The 18,399-nt window shown below is 38.1% G+C and overlaps 1 protein-coding gene across 1 annotated transcript in view; it reads right to left on the bottom strand.

Moving 5' to 3' along the window:
* Positions 1-16,342, bottom strand: part of RAB27B (RAB27B, member RAS oncogene family) — a 258,468-nt gene extending 242,126 nt beyond the window's left edge. The window contains exons 1-2 of the mRNA XM_007487559.3: positions 16,193-16,342; positions 15,980-16,055 (exon numbers count right to left, since the gene is read on the bottom strand). The gene's annotated coding sequence lies outside the window, so the exon portion shown is untranslated. The remainder of the gene's footprint in view (positions 1-15,979; positions 16,056-16,192) is intronic.
* Positions 16,343-18,399: the final 2,057 nt, after the last annotated feature.

Here is an 18,399-nt window from a genome sequence, read left to right as displayed (position 1 = left end):
ACCTTTAATTCTAACCTTGTGAGTGTCAACCCGTCTCATATGTGTTTCTTGAAGACAACATATGGTAGGGTTTTGTGTTCTAATCCAATCTGCTATTTGTCTGCGTTTTATGGGTGAGTTCATCCCATTCACGTTCAAAGTTATGATTGTTATTTGTGGATTCGCTGGCATTTTGATGTCTTCCCCTAGTTCTGACCTTTCTTCTTTAGCTTTCTCCTTTTGAACCAGTGATTTACTTTAGGTCAGTCCCCCTAGTCCCCTCCCTTGAGATGCTTCCCTTTCTAGCCCCTCCCTTTTTATGCTCCCTTCCCCTCCCCCCTCTCCTTCCCTCCCTTTTTGTGCTCCCTTCCCCCTCCCCCTCCTTAATTTTCCTTTCTTTCTTGCCCTAATGGATAAGATAGAATTCAGGATCCCACTGGATCTAGATGTTCTTCCCTCTCAGATTTGATTTCACTGAGAGTAAGGTTTAAGTACTTCCACTTCACGCTCTCTTCCTCTCCTTCTCATATGAGAGTTCTTCCCCTCCCCTTCCCATGTGTATCTTTATATGGGAAAGTTTATTCTATTGATTCCCCCCCTATTTCTTGAAGTTAATCTTAGTATTATCACGGTTCCCCCCTCCCTTTTCCTTTTTTTGCCCCAACTTTCCCCAAATCTTCTTGATTCCCCAATCTTTCCCTATGCATGTTTCTTCTAACTACTCTTATGATGATACAATTTATGAGAGTTACACAAAACATTTTCCCCACATATTAATATATATAATTAGATGTAAATGTAGTCCTTATAGAAGAGAGTTTGACTTAAAGAGAAAGATAAGATTTATCTCCTTTTCCCTTTCTTTCATATTTACCTTTTCATGTTTCTCTTGCTTTCTGTGCTTGGATATCGAACTTTCCACAGAGCTCTGGTCTTTTCTTAGCAAATGCTTGGAAATCTTCTATTTTGTTGAATGCCCATACTTTCCCCTGGAAGTATATAGTCAGTTTTGCTGGGTAGTTGATTCTTGGTTGGAGACCCAGCTCTCTTGCCTTTCTAAATATCGTGTTCCATGCTTTGCGGTCTCTTAGTGTGTTAGCCGCTAAGTCATGTGTGATCCTTATGGGAGCCCCCTTATATCTGAAGCTCTTCTTCTTGGCTTCTTGTAGGATTTTCTCCTTTACTTGGAAGCTCTTGAATTTGGCAATTACATTCCTAGGCGTTGTCTTTTGGGGATTTAGTATAGAAGGTGTTCTATGAATCCTTTCTATTTCTATTTTGCCCCCTTGCTCCAGAACGTGGGGGCAATTTTCTTTTATAATCTCCTCTAGAATAAAATCCAATTTGTTGTTTACCTCTGGTTTTTCTGGGAGACCGATGATACGGAGATTTTCTCGTCTTCCTCTGTTCTCCAGGTCCGTGACCTTCTCAGTGAGATATTTTATGTTTTCTTCCAATTCATTAATTGTTTGGGTTTGCTTTATTGATTCTTGCTGTTTTATCATCTCACTTTCTTCTAGGTGCTTGATTCTGGTCATTAGGGACTGGATTTGCTTTTCAGCCTTGTCTGCCCTTGTATTGGATGCTTCGAGTTCTTTTTCCAATTGAGCAGTCTTATCTGTCAGACAGCTGATCTCTTTCTCCCATTTTTCTTTCCAGAAGGTTTCCATCTTTTGGATAAGTTCCAGTTTGAGATCTTCCAGAGCTTGTTGATAGTTTCCATTTTGGGAGGCGTGTTCTGAATTTTTTTGGATTTCCTCCTCATTCTCCTCTTTCCCTTGGGTACTTCCACCATAAAAGTTTTCAATAGTCACTTTTTTCCCTTTCTTCCTGGAGGCTTGATTTTGGGCCATGTGAGCCATCCCTTTGGTGGTTTTATTTCCCTTTCCTTTTTGGTCTGGGGTCTGGGTTATAAGAGTGGTTTTTCTGTGAATTTAGGTTGCTTCAGACTAGTTCTTCCCAGCCTCCGAGCCCAGGTATTCAGCTCCGCCCAGATAATCAGCGCGCCTTGTTCAGCGCAGCCCGCCCGAAGTCCGCTGGTTTCTCCAGTGAAAGCGCCCTGAGACGTTTTTTCCTGGCAGTCCCCAGATCCCAAGGACCCTGGAGTGCCCCCCCAGACAGAGACGCTCCCCACTCACTCGCTGTCCCGGTGCGCGCTCAGGTAGCTCACTCTGGTTTAGTGGGGGAGGTGGGGTGGGGGAAGGGCGGCTCAGTTCACTTTTCTGTGCAAGCTTTTCCTTCTTATTTTAGTGTGGAAATGTTCAAGCCCCACGTACCTTTGCCTCTGTGGGGTACTGGGGAGTCCTTCTGTTCCTCCAAAGGTGATTTTATGCTCCTTTGATGTAGTCTATTTCGTTCGGTGCTGGGGAGAGGAAACGTGCCGCGTCTAGATTGCAGCCATGATTACCCGGAAGTGAGGGGTTTTTATTTAAAAAAAAAAAAAAAAAGAACAAATAATGTCAAACTAATTTATTTCTTTTCTTTTTTACAGTGTTGACATAGTGAAAGAACATGGGGGTTTCTGTAGACATGGAATACCTTGATTTCAACAAGACATTTGACCAAAGCTCAAACAAAGGAGAGAGATATGGTATGTACCACAGTATAGTCATATGGATTTGAAGTGTTAACCATACAGCCTTTTATATCTACCAACCAGAAAGTCTTCAGACAATTAAAGATTGTGAAATGATTCAAATTTAGTATTGGATTGGGATTAACTGGATCTCATCATCAGAATTTATATTTTAATAATGTTTTATGATTATAAAGCACTCTGATCATAATACTGTTGTAAGTAATGTTGTAATACAAATATCACTATCAACTTTTTTAATATTAATTTTATTTTATTGATTAATTAAGAAAAATTTTCCAAGGCTACATGATTCATTCTTTCCCTTCCCTCTTCCCACCCCCTCCCATAGCCAAAAATTCCACTGTATTTTACATGTGTCCTTGACTATCTACTTTTAATATATGAGGAAACTGAGACCTGTTTTGATTTGACTATGATTACAAAGGTGTTATGTGTCTTTGTTATTCAGTCATATCCAGCTCTTTCTGACCCCATTTGAGGTTTTTCTTGGCAAAGATATTGGAATGGTTTGCCTTTTCTTTCTCTGGCTCATTTTACAGATGAGGAAACTGAGGCAAACAAGTTAAGTGATTTGCCTAGAATTATATAGTGGTGAGTATCTGAGGCCAGATTTGAACTTAGGTCTTCCTGACTCCAGGCCCAGCACTTTATCCACTGAGTCATCTAGCTATCAAAGTGCCTTTTGTGTTATTCATATTCAAGTATTTTCTCATTCAAGGCTTAACATTCTTCCTACTATGCAAAGCTGCTTCATGCCATTTATAGAGTGCCACAGTGATCTATTTGTTTCTGGTGTTGATTTATTCAGCACATTTATAAGTTATTTGGATGAAGTCATAGATAGAATGCATTTCAAGTTTAGGATAGTCCCATTAGGAATAAGAATTTTAAATAACCTAGACTTGATAGGACAGTGGCCTAAATTTAATAAAATAAAAAAAAAAGATGAACTTTATTCCTATGTATGGGTTCCAAAAACCAGCTGCATTAATCAGTCAATAAACATTAATTAAGTACCTACTATGTGCCAGGCACTGAAATAAATACTGTTAATACAAAAAAGAGGCAAAAAGAGGTCCTTGCCCTCAAGATACTCATAATTGGTTGGGGTGAGACAAGCAAACAAATATGTACAAAAAGCTATATACAGGAAAAATAGGAAATAATTAACAGAAGGATCGCATTAGAATTAAGAGGGGGTGGAAAAGGGCTTCTGCTAGAAGCTGAAATTTTGATTGAGGCTTGAAGGAAGCCAGGGAAACCAGGAGTCAGAGTCAAAAAGGGAGAGCATTCTCTGAGTAGGGAATAGCCATAGAAAATGCCTAAAGCCCAAAGATGAAACGTCTTGTTCATGGGGTAGCCAAGAGGCTAGTGTCACTGATTTAAAGTGAATGTGGTGGGCACTGAGGTTTAAGAAGACTGGAAAGGAGTTGATGGTGGTAATGATGGGATTTGGATATTAAACAGAGAATTTTTTATTTGTTCTGGGGGAGGGGAGGGATAGGAAGCCGCAGGAGTTTACGGAATTGAGGGGCATTGTGATATGGTCAAATCTGTGTTTTAGGAAAATAATTTCTTTGGCAGATGAATGATGGATAGCCTGGGGTGGAGAGACCTACTCCCAGGCCCTTGCAATACTCTAAGCAAGAGGTGATCAGAGTGACTGTGTCGGAGGAGAGAATGGAGTATATTGATTAGAGAGATGTTAAAAAGGTGAAATCAGATCTTGACAACAGATTGTGGACAGTGAGAGAGCAAGGGGTTTAGGATGACTCCTGGGGTGTGAGGCTGAGGCGTACACAGGTTAGATCCACCTAGAATTGGCTTTCTGTACAGACTACATAGACATGGAAAGTTAATAAGTACCGTATGGCTACAACGGCAACTTTTATTTCCTTTGAAACATTAGGAGAAAACAACAACAAACAATAGTACTTGCTTGGGGAGACTGAAAAATTAAAAGAAATCCATGATAGAAAGATATGAGCCTGAAACACGACTTGGGCTCAGGGTAAGGCCACTGTCTAAATGACTTGGCACAACTTTAATTCCTCAAAAAAATAAAACAAAGAAACAAAAAAAACCGCTCCCTTCTAATTCTTCCACCTAGAAACTGCACCTTAAGGAAAGACTAAAGACAATTTATATCTTTGATTCATTTCTTCTTTTTTGAGTTAGAATAATGTTTTTACTCCCTCCCTTTCCTCCATTTTATTAATTGGCAAGATTCCTATTCTAAGTTTTGAATGAAAAAATTAAAATTTAATCAAACAAAATGGTTGTAGGTTCACTAAATTCATTATTGATGTAATGAAAATCTTGCTTTGCTTCTATATTCCTCTCCTTTGTTTCTTTCCTGTTTCAGTGATCTGTGTGAAATATGTTTTTACCCCAAGAAACATGAATAAAATCTTTCTTGATTAAAAAAAAGCATTCAAATTGTAAGCAGTTAGCAAACATCTTCCCTAGTAGATTGTACTTACTAGCAAATACCTTTTATTAAAAGATAAACATGCTTAGTTCTGTTCCTAACTCTTGAGAATGTTTCTTTTATTTTTAAACCCTTACCTTTCATCTTAGAATCAATACTAAGTATCAGTTCCAAGGTAGAAGAATGTAAGGACTAGGCAACAGGAGTTAAGTGACTAGCTCAGGGTCACATAATTAGGAAGTATCTGAGTTCAGTTCCAGGACCTCCTGGCTCTATACCTGATTCTCTTTCCATTATGCTACTTGTTTCTTGCGTGAGTGAGAAAAAAAAGGAATTTATACTAACATCTAATCATACTTTATAATCACACCCAAATTAACCTTAGATTAGAATTTATTTACCATTTTTTCTATATTACAAAAGGCTTTTCTGAAGATTTTATTTTCCACTAGGCCAATGGTTTTTGTTTGTTTTTTTGTCATCTCCTGTGTCTCATTGGAACTTATTGCACCTTTGCATTTTGTTGAGATAAAATGTTTTATTCTTAAAGAGATTTATTGATAGATCTATATAACCACAACAATCATGGCAGCATGGCTCTGGAGAGATTATTTCTTCCACTGTCTCCTTTTTTTTAGGGGGACACCTAAATTTGGTCCTAAAATACTTTTTAAAGATACAACTCTGTTATAAGGAAAGATAAATATGAAGATTTCAGAGATGTATGGGAGGATTTTTGTGAACAGATGCAGAATACAAAAACCAGAATGATGAAAACAATATAATATAAGTTATGAGTACAATAATTTAAAGTTGAAATCAAAAGATAAAACTCTTGTCAATTGCTATTACCAATTTTCATTTGCCTTATCTTCTCTTTTCTGTTAACAATTGAAAAAGATTTTTGAGGCATATGCTTTGTAGATGTTGAGAGGGATGTGACTGAGACGCTTGTTGGAAAGCATTGGCTGTAACAAAAGAAGATGTCTTTTAAAAAAATGTTTCTACAGGTGGTTTGGTGATGGGAATAATTTTGGAGGGGGATAGAGTAACTAAAACTATTTTTAGACAGATATGTTTCATTGATCAAGAGATCTGAAAGAAAGCAAGAACATGGTGAATATAATACTGGCAGATTTGTGGGAGCACATGGACAAGATTTACATGAGATGGTCAGGTATGGATGAGTTATAATCAATATCACTGAAAGAATTTCTCACATTCTTAAGATCACAGATCCAAAATATCAGTCCCAAGTTTTAATCCTGGTTTTGCTCCTGCATGAGTTCGAATACTTCTCATAGAATTCATGCAACTCCCTAAAAATTTGAAAAAATATAAATTTAGGAATAAGAACCTGTGAAAGGCAATTCCATGGTAAATTAGAACAAAATGGTAATTTGTATGTGTCCATAAGATCTTTACCACATGCAATACCATAGAGTGGTGTGAATTTTAGATTTACTCCATCCTGCTTGGTCTTTAGAGTTCTAGCAACCAAGAATGTATACACCCCCACTTAAGAATTAACTGTAGGGGAGGATGGTCTGTAACCTATGTGTGCTAGCAAGTGACAAATCAGAAACAACTGACTGACCCCTTGGGCTGTTCTAAGTCAAGTTTAAGCCACCATTGGTACATGTGAGACACAGGAAGTGATATAAAGAGCTGCCTTTATATTTCACATCACTTCCTGTGAGGGGGGCTTTTGAAGGCTTTTGTGGACTTGGAGATGCTGGTGGTGCGTGGGTCCTGAGACTGCTTCCCTTAGTCAAGTGTTCAGGCTGAATCCTCTTTCCCTGGCTTTCTGAAGGCACCAGCCTCCAAGGAGGCCCCTCATCTTAGAAGAGACCTCCTAGCTGGAAGCCAAGTTAGATTTAATCTTCTGGGAAGGCCCCTTGGCTGAGAGGACTCTGAACTCCCCCTGGCTCAGGCCAGGCCAGAGCAGATCTTCTACCCTTTTCCTTCTATCTCCTTCTTCTTAATCTCTTCCTTCTTTTGTAAATAAACCACCATAAAATTCCATTCTGACTTGAGTATTTCATTGAGATTTAGAATTTAAATCCTTGGCGACCACTAAATAATACATTCAGTCTCAATCCTAAATTTTCCCCTTAACAGTGGAATTTACATATTCTTCAAAATGTGGAAGAATGGACTTAGTATATTATTTTTCTCATCTGTAAAATGAAGATAATTGTGCTCACTCAAGGGAGTATTTTCATTTTTGTAAAAAGCATAGCTGTTCATAAGTAGAAAGTAGCTGCAATAGTACTATATTTTATGGTACTTAGGATGATTACACACTAGAATTCGTGATCTTCTAGAGCTGTCAAAGGGGAGAAGACTTTTAGCATAAACTGTGAGTCATTACTGAATTCACATTTTCTCATCTTTCCTTAATGCTACTGTCTTTCAAAACATATCAGAGCCTAGCTAATTCAGCATGTAAGGGGAAATGAAATGAAAATGAATTAGATTCAAATTATTTGATGCTTATAATAAAGAATAATCCAACCCTCTTGGAAGAAAGAAGTAACTTTGAATCATGTGTGACTTTGAACATACCAATCTACTAGGTACTAAATGAAGCCTTCAGACTTCATATAGAATGCCTGATCAGAGAAAAAGATGGAAGCTATGTCTAGGAATGGGGAATCTGGACCAGTATAGAACCCTGCAATCCTGACTTTATGATCAGTTGAAGTATTTACACATGGAACTGCATTTGGAGTGATATTACAATCAAACATTCATCTCTGGTAATTATACCAACATGGAAACAGAATGTTATCTCTCATTTCCACCAGAAAAATCAAGTTATTTAATAAACTCTTATAAACATTTACTGTGTACCAGGCAGTGAGCTAGGTACTGGAAATAGAAAGACAAAAACAGCATCTTGATCTCTCTTTAGCCTTCAACACTATAGATCACCTTCTCTATAATATTCTCTTCTCTTTGGGTTTTCTGGATATTACTCTCTCTTGGTTCTTCTCCTATACCTTCTAAACCCTTTGATGGATCTGGATCACATCTAACTGTAGGTGTCTCATAGAGATCTGTCATGGGCTCCCTTCTCTTCCCTCCATACTACTTCATTTGAACTCGTCAGCTTCCATGGATGTAGTTAACCATTTCTATGCTGATGATTCTTCAATATATCATCTAATCCTAATCTTTCTGCTGATCTCCAGGCTCACACCTCCCAGCAGACTTTCAGACATCTGGATATCCAGGATATATCTTTCTCTCTAAAGTCTCCCTTCTCTCCTATCTTCCCTATTTCTGTCAATGGCAAATGCCTCATTCCTTGAATCCCTCAAGATCACAGTGACCTTTTATTTCTCATTCTTTCTTTTATCTCCCCCAATCCCTGGCCATACAGTCTACTGTCAAGACTTCTCTATTTCACCTTTGCACCATCTTCCAATTCATCCACCTCTCTCTTTGATACTGCATCCTCCCTGATCACCTCATACCTAGACTATTTTAGTAACCTGCCTCAAGTTTCTTCCCTATCCAGGTCGATACAACTACCAATTTTATTTTCCAGAAATGCAAGGTCTGACTATATCACTCCCCCACCCTTACAAATAAATTCCTGTGACTCTCTAATAGCCTCTAAATTGAAATACAAAATCCTGTTTGGCATTCAAATACTTCCCTAATTGTCCCCCTCCAAACCTTTACAGTCTTTTAATACCTTATTTACTACCATATGCTCTTTGATCCAGTGACATTGGCCTCTTGCCTGATCTGTGAACAGGACACTTTATCTCTTAGGTCTGGGCACTTTCTCTAGCTGGTCTCCATATATGAAATGTTATCATTCTTCATCTCCACTGCTTGGCTTTTCTGGATTCCTTAAAATCCCAACTAACATCCCATCTTCTCCAGGAAGCTTTTCCCATCCTCTTGATTCTAGTGCCTTCTCTATGTTATTTCCTATTTATCCTGCATATAACTTGCTTGTACATATTTATTTGTTTTCACCCCCATTAGATTATGAGCTTCTTGGGGCCAGGAACTGTCTTTTGCCTCTTGTGCTTAGCATATAGTCAATCCTTTAGTCTCTACCTCAAAGCACTTACATTTTTTCAAGAAAGGGAGATAGCAGGTACACAGGAAAATGCAGATTATATAATTTCAGAAGGGATGGAGCATTAATAAATTGTGAAGGGAGTGTAGGAGTACTCTAGCAAGGCCTCACCAAAGGGTTGTGCTGGAGCCGAGATTATAAGGGATATTAAGATTCTAAGAGATGGCAATGATGGAAGGAGGAGGAGTCTATAATAGAGTCAAGACTTTGACCCTATATGCAGAGACATCCAGAAGAACCAGGGCCTTAACACAGTTTTCTATTCATCATTTTAAATAGGCTATAATAATAAAGAATTTCATTTTTCTCTAATGTAATAATATGTTATTTGGGCATAATTTGGAGAAAATATTTTCCTTCAAATCCTAACTTTATGCCATAATAAATTATAAACTCTAAAGTTATTTAGGTATATTTTATCATAGGTAAAGTATAAAAATAATTGTGATGCCAAGTGATTTTTTATAACATTTAAGAACTAAAAGAAACATTAGAACAGTGGTTCTTACCTTGAGAGTACATGAACTTATTGTTTAAAAAATATAAGTTGATAATTATTTCTAATATAATTGGTTTCTTAAGTTTTATCCACTTAATAATAATAATAATGATAATAACAGTTGCTAGCAATTACATAGTTCTATATAAATATTATTTTATCCACAAACAATACTGAGAGGCAAGTGCCATCTCCATTTTACAGATTAGGAAACTAAGGCAGAAGTTAAGTGATTTATCAGGATCATAGAGCTACTAAGTATTTGAAGCCAGATTTGAACACCAATCTAGTGATCTATCTACTTACTTCAGCACCAAGCTGCTTCACATATTATTCTAAGAAGGGTTTCATAAGCTTCATGAGACTATTACAGAGGTCCATGACCCAAAATGTTTGAGTCCTTATCTTAGATATTTAATAGTCCAAGTCTCCTCTTTCTTTCCCCTCCCTTTCTGTCTCTTCCCATTCCTTTCCATTCTCTCCTCTCCAATCACCTATCTATTTCTCACCCCCAATTTATAGGTACAAGAAAACTAGGCCTCAGAGAGAAAGGAATTCTCCATGGTAACAAAGCTAGTGATTAAAAAGTCTGAAGAACCCCGAGATCCAGACTAGCCTAATTCAAGCTATCTGCAATTTTATTTTATTTCAATTCTACTCTTCTTAGATTTAAACTGATAGAACAATTCAGTCGACCATCATCATTCTCAAGGGCAAAAAACAGGGATAACAATAATACCTACCTCACAGAGTTATTGTGGGGCTCAAATGAGGAAATGTTTATAAAAGCACTTAGTATAATACATGGCTCATAGTAGGCACTATATAAATGATTATTTCATTCCTTTCTCAAATAAATGTCTGGTGGTAAAATATTTTTCCTCAACTGATTTTAATATAAGACAAAAGGAGAAAATTAAGGCAAGTGAACTTGGCCCTGTACATATGCTATCCTTATCAGAGTAGGAAGGAAACTGTTGCTCTGGTTATTCAATGTAGTTACAGTAAAGGAAAACAAATCACAATATCACAGAAAGATTAAGCATGTATTTCTGCTTAGGTTTTATGTGTATTGCATTTATTTTTTAAATCTTTACTTTCTACCTTAGGATGGATATCCATCCTAAAGCAGAAGAGTGGTAAGGGCTAGGCTATTGGGGTTAAGTGACTTGCCCAGGGTCACACAGCTAGGGGGTATATGGGGTCACATTTGAACCCAGGACCTCTCATCTCTAAACCTGACTCTATCCACTGAACCATCTAGATGATTAATTTTATACCCCCCTGTTAATTTGTACAAAGTGAGAATTCCTAAGACCTGGCTGAAACCAAACACTTATTCTATAACAAATTCTAAGAATGTTACAAAAGAATCTGAGTTTCTCAGAGTACTAATAAACACCTAATTTGAATCATCTGTTTAAAGGGAAAGATTCTGCGCCTCACCCACCCATGTATCCTTTGTCATAACACTTTGAAAATGACCTTCTGTAAGAATCCTGGAATAAAGAAAGTCCCTAGTTAGCCCAGGTAGGTTGGACTCTTGATGTCTAAATGGTAAGCCTGGTCTCCTCATCTCAACCCTGTTACCCTGGATAGACAAAGTATTATCATAGTTCATTAAGATCCGGTACTCCATTGGCAGGACCAAAGCAATCATTTCTGCATTTCACAGATCTCCAAATTTGGAGTGATCCCTCTAATAGTACATTTGAGAAGAATCAGAAATGATGCTTTTGCTACCTCTTTCCAGGGCTGAGAACCTCTTAGTTTCTTAGTTTCTATGAGTGCGCATTTTCATTCCTTTCAAATGCATTATACATAATTATGCAAAGAATTTAATGGAAAAGGATGTAAGGATGGCATGCCCTGCCATGAGCTCAAATTCAACCTGTCCAAGTGGAACTAACCATCCTTACTGTAAAACCTCACTTTCCTATTTCTATCAATAGCACATCCATTCAGTCAGTTATATAGCCAAGAAAACTTTTTTGGGTATGAGGTGGTATGGTGCTTAAATGCTGAAGTCAGAGTCAAAAGACTTGATTTCTGCCTCAAATACTTATTGTGTGACCTTGGGCAAGTCACTTAACTCAAAAAGCTACAGTTATCTCATGTTTCAAATAAGGAAAATAATGGTATCTACTTCCCAGGATTGTTGTTAGAATCAAATGAGATTATACAATGCAATACACACACATACTTCTTGTTGTTCAGTCATTTAAGTTGTGTCTTGCTCTTTATGAGCCCATTTGAGATTTTATTGCTAAAGATACTAAAGGGGTTTACCATTTTCCTTTACATTAATTTTACAGATGAGGAAACTGAGGTAAGCAATGTTAAGTGACTTGCCCAGGGTCACATAGCTATAAGTGTCTGGAGTCAGATTTGAACTCATAGAGATGTGTCTTCCTAACTCCAGACCTGGCACTCTATCCACTGCACCATCTAGTCATATATATATATATATATATATATATATATATATATATATGTGTGTGTGTGTGTGTGTGTGTGTGTGTGTGTGTATGTGTGTGTGTGTGTGTGTGTGTGTATCACAATCATCGGCTGAACAGGCGGAAGAAACCAATAAGAAGGTTCAGCGGCTGAAATGGCGATGTAGCAAAGCACTGTGGAGTGCTTAGGGTGTGATGGAGCACAAAAGACAACACGGCCATTCAATGCAGCTGAGGAAGTCTCCAGGTATAACGACTTTTCGTGCCACTGGACCCAGGCTTCCAACGCAGAGAGAGTGGGACTGTCTCTGTGCATCGACTTTTCCACTTATTCACGCACAAGTATCTTGGTGCACACTCATCTATCATAGATGAAAACGCACAAAGACGATCGTCATCCTCGGTTACCGAGAGACTACTACTACTACTATATATGATATATAAAAATAATCATAGTATGTATATGTACATATAATTATATGTATATATGATATATATAGCATCTTTTCCCCAGCACCATTATATATAATACATATATATATATATATCATTATTGTTGCTCTTCTTTGTTGCTGTTCTATCTTACCTCTACATCACTCAATTAGTTACCAAGTTCTGTTAATTGCTCCTCTGCAATAACCTCTGGATTTTCTCTCTCTTTTCTAATGCCATCTTAGTCTAGGTCCTCATTTCTTCTTGCCTGGGTTATTATGAGATCCTCTGAGCCTTCCTAGCTTCAGTCATGCTCTTCTCTCAACCATCCTTTACACTCTTTCCAAAGTAATGTTCCCAATACAAGTCTCACTGTGTCTCACTTTTGTTAACAATCATACCCAAACCACAAACATTTAAGGGATCCTGGATGTTTACCACATAACATCTAAACTAATTCATTCACCTGTCATTATATGCTCTTTATTATCTAGAGCAAAATTATCTTTCCAGCCTTACTTTGTAATTATTATTTCAAAAATTCTACTTACCAACCTAAAGGGTCATTCATCATGCCTGCCCCGTCTCTGCTCTGCTAGCCACTGTCCCTCATGCCTAGAATGCCACTCTCTCCACCCCAGACTGCTGAAATCCTTATCTTCTCTTCAGATAAAGTAAATTTGCTTGCATCATTATCTATGGCACTTACAGGGGCTATGCCCTATACATCTGATATCCTAGCTTCCTTGGTAAACCTTTTCTGAGTTCAAGTGTCCTGAGGGCAAATTCAAGCTGTCTATGAGCCCTCAGATTATGGGAGAGAATTGAGGGAGAAAGTGCTTGCTTTGGGCAGCTGGACAGAGGGGTGGGGCATCCAAAAATGTCCTTGGACTCTAGGAAGAGGGGGAACAGAGCAGTTCTCTGAGTGCCAGCTCTGCATGTGTGCCACGTCTTCACCAACACTGTCCTTAGGTGTCATTCAGTTGTTTGTAGTATAAGGTGCAAACAAACCCATATATGTAAGATGGGCATACCCAGACACTTTTTGCTCTTTGTATCCCTCAGCACCAACCACAGTGACTGGCACATGGTATGTGCTTAATAAAGGCTTGTTGTTTGATTGATCTATCATCCTAATGCTGACCCTACCCATAACTAACTGAGGCTATAGTTATTATCTTTGTCATATACATTTGACCTTTTCAATAATATCTGACTAACATACTAATTTAAAATTTGCAAATTGGTTTATTTCACTAAAATCATGTCTTTTTCACATTTTAATTGCATTTTTACCAATTACATGGAGATGAAATTTTAAATAATTTTTTTGACATTTTGCCATCTATGTTCTCCCCCTCAATTCTCCCTCCCAAAGATGGCAAGGAATATGATATAGGTTGCACTTGTGCTATAAAACAATACATATTTCCATGTTCAGCATATTGTGAAGGAAGATACATGTCTCTTATATAAAAAAAAACTCATGGAGAAAATAAAATGAAAGATACTATGCTTCAATCTGTATTCAGACCCCATCAGTTCCTTCTACAGCTAGACAAAGTCTTACAAGAGTAATTCCTTTATTTACAGATGAGGAAACCAAAGTTCAGAGAGGTCAAGTGACTTTCCCATGGTCACAAAACTAGTCAGATATCAGAGGTCAAATGTGAATTCAAGTTTCCCTAACTCCCAGTTCAGCAAACAATGATTCTATATTTGGCTGAAAATCATTATGCTTGAAAATTTTGTTTTTAATTTCCTTATGGTTCATAGAATTGAGTTCTTACTTAAAAGACAGCGAGATTCAGTGTAAAGAGTGACTGGTGTGAGACCTGAGCTCTGCTACTTGCTAGCCATATAATCTTGGGTAAGTCATAGCTCATCACATCACTTTTAACCTAGGCTCCTTCATTTCTAAAATGGAGATGTATGGCTTGCACTGCCTCATGCTATCAGAAGCAAATAATACTTATGAAAGTACTTTGTAGACTACAAACATCATTGTTGTGCCTGATAGAAGAAACAGCTAGAAGTAACCACAAAATAGATGACTAATTAAAAATAAGTATATTTAATAATAATAATAGCAACCAGATGACATTGAAGGAGGTTGGTGAATGGGAAGATGGCTAGAGAAGATGACCTCTAAGGTTCTTTCTAATGCTAGGATTCCATGATTCCACATTTCCTTACACATTGCTCTGTCTAGGGTTTTGCAAGCTTTATGTCAACTATGATTTCATTTGATCTGGAAAAGTAAGCAAGGCAAGAATTCTTTTTTAACAAATGAGGAAACTGAGGCACAAAGAGGTAATATGAGGATGATTTATTTAAGATCCCAGAGGCAGAAAGCAGCAGAGTCCAAAAATTGAGATCAGGTGTTCTGACTCCTAGTTCTGGGCTCTCTCGTGCTTTTAATTCATGAATGGGTACTAGCCTAGAGTACTTAGATGTGAGGTAACATTTGAAATCAAAATCATAGGATCCTAGACTTGGAATTGGGAGGGGCCTTAGACGTCATCTAGTCCAACCCCTTGATTTTGACAGAACAGAAAACTGAAGCCTAGTCAATGGAGGTGATTTGCCCAAGGTTATAAAGGCAGTAAGCAGCAAAGCTGGGTTCAGGATACATAAGACAGTACATTGAAATTTTCACTAAGGTCCTAGTGAAAGCATCTTCTTTTCTTTATATCAACGTAGGTAAGTAACGTAGTAGAATTTTCAGTTATCTTGTAGGGTTTCCCTGGGTTTTTTACGTTGGTGGATTTTATGTTTAGCTATTTTTTTAAAATAGGGAAGCTGGACACACACCACCCATAATCACTGCAACTGAACAATGAAAAAGTCGGGGCTACGATTTAATTATTAGACCCAGTCTAAACTACTTCAAATGAAACCTGGAATATGTGCAGGAAGTGCACAGTCCAAGCCAAAGCAAACTGTGGATGTCTTCATAGTCTTTCCACTTGAGGGGAGCAATCGTCTTGGGCCAATGAAGTCAATACAATGGTGACAGATAAGAGCGCATCTGGGTTGTGGAATAAAGAAAACGTAAATACCTTTTTACACTGCACCACTGCAAAGATTAGAGAGAGAACAAACAACCCTTGAAGCCTAGAAAACAAAACCCAGAAAGCAAAAGCCAGCCGGGTGTAGCCTGCAGCACTGAGCAAAAATTCTCCGTCTCTTTCCAACTGAAGGAACCAAAAGTCACCGCAAATTCAACTTCTAAGATCACAGGCTCAAACAGCCGACCCCAGCTGCACTAAAGTGTTAGTTTCAGGCCTGTAATTAGGATCGTTTTTTGCTTTTTCCCAACAATCTAAATGCACTCCTTATACAGATGGAAGGGGGAAAAAAGGCAGATGACATGTTAAACCTCTTGCTTTCTCTTCGGGAAAGGAGATGTAACATCAATGCGCACAGCCAATTAAAAAAAAAAAATAGCACAACAGAGATCTGTGAACTCCATACTTACAGCTCCAAATGTCTCCCGATTTCAGCAGCTGGGGGAGAACTAGCCCATCTCTTTATGACACTGTTGCTTCCGTCAGCTGTTGAAATACAAACCAAAATACGGGTAAGAATCCCATCAGTGAGAAACCCAGCGTTCTAGAGCATCAGTCTTCAGCCAGCTCTGAAGGGGAATTTGCAGGCTAAGAATCTGAGTGCTGAGGAATTAAGTAAATACCTTTCCATTGGCAGTGACAGAGGACACACAGATGCTTCTGCCTTTGCTGCTGCTGCTGCTGCTGCCACCGCCGCCACCGCCGCCGCCGCCGCCGCCGCTGCTGTGGCTGCTGCCTCCACCACTCCTCTCTGCCTTGTGTAACAGCGCAGTGAGTTCAGTGTCACTGACTCCTTGCCAAGCCCGCTGCTTCCAGGAGTCTGGAGGGTCCTAGTGCCCTCTTCAGCCAAGGGATGCTCTATTAGTCTTCGTGATTCCCAGGACTGGATAGATAGGTATTACGATTCATTATCTCATTGCAAGGGGGAGGAGATGGGCAAACAGTTTGCTAATGTTGAGATAACAGAAGCTTTTGGTTGTAAGTTGATTGCACTCATCTTTTACTATTTACAAGTATGAAAATGGAATGACCAGAGAGAGGGACTTAGGAAAAAACTCAACTAGAATATATCAAATTTAGTGCAGTTGTAGGACCATAGGTTTAGAGCCAGAAGGGATCCTAGTCTAGTCTAGTCTAACTCCCTAATTTTATAAAGGAAGAAACCAAGGATGGAAAAGATTAAATGAATCACTCATCACTTAGGTGACTAGTCACCAGAGGAGGGGTTGGAATTTGGACTCAGTTTCTCTAACTCCTGTCAACATTGTTTTTGTTTGTTTTTAGACATAGTGACACAAGGAGAGATAGAAAAAATACATTGTTGAATTTAAGCAGACATAATAATAATGCCTAACATTTATATAGTACCTACTATGTGCAGGACACTGTCCTAAGTTCTTTATAAATATTATCTCATTTGATCTTTACAACAACTCTGAGAGATAGGCACTATTATTGTCTTCTTCATTTTGAAGATGGGAAACCAAAGCAATCAGAGGTCTACGTGAATTACCCAGGGTCTCAGTAAATAAGTGTCTCAGGCTAAATTTGTACTCACATCTTCCTGACTGGAGGCCCTGGACTCTTATCCACTATGCTATGTAGTAATGATCATTACTTATGATAATAATATGCCTAATCTACATGCCTAATTTACAATTACAAATCTCTTTTCATATTTATTGTCTCAATATGATGATCCTGTTAGGCAAGTCATGCTTGTATTATTATTTCCATTTTATAGCTGAGGAAAGTGAGCCTCAAAGGAATTAAATAACTTATCTAACATCATATTGCTAGAGCCCATATTTCTGATTCTAATTTCAGTGCCATTCAAGTGACATTATACTCATTCAACAGCTTTCCTCATTTTTCAAATTAATTATTTAATGTCTCTTTGTTGGAGGTACCTGTTGACCCAGTCAATAGAGTCAGAAAGACCTGAGTTCAAATTCAAATTCAAATTCTTGAATTCTTATTAGCTATTCAACCCTGGGCAAATCATGTAACCAGGGAGGGGAAGATGAGATGATAGGGTCCTTAAGATCCAATTGTGAACTTTTGTGAATGCAATGTTAAGGTGTTCAGAGTTTTTTGAGGTGGAAATGGGGGGTGGGAAGGCACTGGAAACTTTTAAATGAGATGTAGTGACATGATCAGAGCTGAGTTTCAGGAAGAACAAGGGATTAGAGGGGCAGAAAAGTAGTTAGAAGGCTGTTTCAGTAGCCCAAGCAAGAGGTAATGAGGGCTGCTCCTACTTTAGTAATAGTGGGAATAATGGGAAGTAAACAGAGGCTTCATAGGATTCAGTAACTCCTTGATTTTGAGGGGAAGGAATGACTGGGATGTTTCTATGTTACTGGAAGGGGAGTAGAAATGGAACAATCAGGAGAAAATATAGAAACTGGACTATTAGTGTAAGGTTGTTGGTCCATATTCTTGAAGAAGGCATTTAGTTCTTAAATTTATCTACAAAATGATCCAACATGGATCAGAGAATGGCCTGGGAATCTCTACAACAATTAGTTTGAATCATTTCATTCAAGCCAAGTAGTACAGTTGTAAGAACATGGGCCCTCCAGACAGAGAGCAGGAGCTCTATCTCACTCCTAACAGTTATTACAAATGTAAACCTGAGCATGTTACATCCTGACCCAGTTTTCCTCCCCTAAAATGAAAGAGTTGGCCCAGCTGGTCTCTGAGGTCCCTTCCAGTTTTAAAATACCCATCATGGGAGCATATTAAAAAAATCTTCAGAACTCGTAGAATTGAAATGAATGCCATGACAATACTTTTAAAATCTATTTATTCTCAAGGCATAAATAAAAAT

Source organism: Monodelphis domestica, chromosome 3 (genome assembly GCF_027887165.1).
Source record: "Monodelphis domestica isolate mMonDom1 chromosome 3, mMonDom1.pri, whole genome shotgun sequence".
Lineage (NCBI taxonomy): Eukaryota > Metazoa > Chordata > Mammalia > Didelphimorphia > Didelphidae > Monodelphis > Monodelphis domestica.
The sequence above is the reverse complement of the archived record's forward strand: the minus strand, read 5'-3'. Positions and strand labels throughout refer to the sequence as shown.